Genomic DNA, 3,305 nt, shown 5'->3' with positions numbered 1-3,305 from the left:
GGCGGCAGGCGAGGGGACGTCACTGACGCGCGCCGGTCAACGGCGAATGGGAAGTCGCAGCAGGGCGTGGGCGGGGCCCGGGCAGGCTCTCCCCGGCCCTCCCACCTCCCGGCGGGAAGCCGCTCGCTGGAGCGCGGTTTCCCAGCTCCTCCCAGGGCTGCGCAGCCAGTCGTTGCTCCCGGGGGGACCCGAAGGACCAGGGGCTGTACGTTTGTTTTAATTACATCTCGCCGCGCCTCTCTCTGGCCCTGAGGTAGTTAGGCGCCCATCTGCACTGCATACCTGTGTGACCTTGGTCGAGTGACACCGGCTTCCTCTATAAAATGAGACGATCACTAGAACCTCTCTCAGGGGGTTGCCAGGCTTAAATGTCATGTTATTCCCTAGTAAAGAGGAAGTGCTCAGTAAATGTGAACTTGTTATTCTTGCCTGCTCCCCGGTTCGCACTTGACTCATGTTACTATTCTATACCCTAATCTCTGCCCAGGAGTAAGAACACATTTTTAAAAATACACGTACCTCGACAAGACCTAGGCAGAGGGTTCGAGAGACATTCGTTTTAAATTAAAAGCCTCCGGTCCGTTGAAATTACTGGGCATATTTTATTTTCCCATCTGATTTTTGTAACCGTTGGCTTTCACGGTCTGGAGACTTCTGCAGCTGTAGAGTGAAGAACTTGGATTTGATTCAGTGCTTTCGTTTTTCGGAGGGCAGAGAAGAATGAAGGAAGTGGCCAAAGAGTGGGAGGACAGCCCTAAATTCTAAACATGGGAAACTTCCAAGAAAATTTCCAATAACCTAAAAAATAACTAAAATCTGCATCGTATAATGTCGTTTTAATACTGTAAGTGTAGTCTTTTTGCTTTAACTTTAATGTCCCTAAAATTGTCCTAGAAAAATTCATATGCTGTGGTATTTCTGTGGCTTCCCTTGATGAGACCTCTTATCTTCAGAGGGATTAAGTGTTCCATTTTGAGGCACATATGACTAGCCTTCCAAGTTGCCATTAAGAGACAAAGCATTGATTGAATCCAACTTCTTAACACAGTAATGAAAATACATATATATACGTCTCCTAACTAAGCTGGCCAAGAAAAAAATACAGAGAGCATTTAATGTAAAAGAGACCATCAATGGGGACTTCCCTGGTGGCACAGTGGATAAGAATCCGCCTGCCAATGCAGGAGACCTGGGTTTGAGCCCTGGTCTGGGAAGATCCCATATGCCCACATGCCGCAGAGCAACTAAGCCCATGCACCACAACTGCTGAGCCTGCGCTCTAGAGCCCGTGAGCCACAACTACTGAAGCCCGTGTGCCTAGAGCCCGTGCTCTGCAACAAAACAAGCCACCGCAATGAGAAGCCCACACATGGCAACGAAGAGTAGCCCCCGCTCGCCACAACTAGAGAAAGCCTGCGCACAACAACGAAGACCCAACACAGACAAAAATAAATAAATTAATTAATTAAATTTAAAAAAAAAAGAACCATGCTTACAAGTAAAAAAAAAAAAGAGCCCATCACTGAAGACATATGGACATTAACAAGATAATAGGAGACATAGGAGACATTATGGACAATTGTATGCCAACCAATTTGATATTACAGATGAAATGGACAAATTCTTTGAAAAATACAACTTATCAAAACTGAAACAGGATCGAACTTTTAAATCTGAATAGCCCTTTACTATTAAAGAAATCAAATTTTGTTCAACAAACTTCCCACAAAGATAACTCCAGGCCCAGATAGTTTCAGTGGTCAAATTTATCAACTACTTAAGGAAGAAATAACACCAATCGTGAACAGTTTTTGCTCAGAAAATAGAGGAGGGAACACTCTTTCTCTCATGTGAGGCCAGCATAGCACTGATAACAAAACTGAAATAGATATTACCCAAAAAAGAATTTACAGTTCAACATCCACATGAACACGGAAAGAAATACCTCTAATAAAATCTTAGCAAATTGAATCCAGCCAGGTGGATCAAGTTGGGTTTATTCCAGGAATGCAAGGTGGATTTAACATTTAAAAACCAATCAATGTTACTCACCGTATTACAGGCTAAAAAATAAAAACTATATGATCATCCCAATAGATGCAGACAAGATGAAACCTAGCAGGACCTTGTGGGGCTCCTGGGCACAGAAGCCTTTCAAACACTTGCTAATCAGGGAAGGAAGGGGATGCAGAGACAAGGGAGGAGCAATCAAGAAACATTAGTGCAGCCTTGGGGCAGGGTCCTGGTTCTGCCTCAAGTGATACACATAACAATATCTTTGAGCTCTTTTACAGAACTAAACCCCCCCCCCAACAAATGGAAGATGTTAGCATTTTTCGTTGCAGAGAAGCTCATCATGAGACCATATGAGGCCAGATTAAAGGAACAGGAGAAACTCATTAGGAGATCACCTGAGGCTAGATTAAAGGAGTGCAGGCCCTGCACACACCCTGATCCTTATCAGCAACTCCACTCTTGAACCATTGCTGTTAAACTCCTCACCAAATCCTCCCGGGTTGGGACTCTTAGTTTTTGAAGGGCACAAGCCCGCTGTGTCCCCCTTTGCCTGGCAAAGCAATAAAGCTATTCTTTTCTACTTCACCCAAAACTCTGTCTCTGAGATTTGATTCGGCACCAGTGCACAGAGGCCGAGTTTTCAGCATCAAAATCACTTAAAATTCAACACACATTCATGATAAAAACTCCAAATATTAAGAAGACTTCCACAATCTGGCAAAGGGTGTCTCTGAAAAAATGAGCAGCTAATATCATACTTAATGGTAAAATATTGGCTACTTTCTCCCTAATATCAGCAACAAGAATGCCCATTCTCCGTACCTCTTTTCAACATTTTACCATAGTTCAAGCCATTAACATAAGGCAAGGCAAAGAAATAAAAGATATAATAATTGAGAAGGAAGGGAAATTGTCTTTGTTTTCAGATGACATAATAATTTACATGGAAATCATAGGAATTGACAAAGCTACTAAAACTAGTAAGTGAACTTAGCAAGGTCTTAGGATTCAAGGTTAATAAATAAAAATTATTTGTATTTTTATACAGTAGCAGCAAATAGTTCTAAATTCAAATTTTAAGAGTAGCTAAAGTATATATATATAGATATATAGTATAATGTAGAAATAAATAGAATAAAAGAAGCTATATGGTTGGTAACCAAGCATAGGTAAAGTAATTCAACATCAGCATGCATTAGGGAAATGCAAATTAAAACCACAGTGAGATGTCATTACATACCTATAGAACATTTTAATCAAAAAGAAACAAACAAAAAAAACCCTGGTAA

Source organism: Eubalaena glacialis, chromosome 7 (assembly GCF_028564815.1).
Source record: "Eubalaena glacialis isolate mEubGla1 chromosome 7, mEubGla1.1.hap2.+ XY, whole genome shotgun sequence".
Classification (NCBI taxonomy): domain Eukaryota; kingdom Metazoa; phylum Chordata; class Mammalia; order Artiodactyla; family Balaenidae; genus Eubalaena; species Eubalaena glacialis.
The sequence above is the reverse complement of the archived record's forward strand: the minus strand, read 5'-3'. Positions refer to the sequence as shown.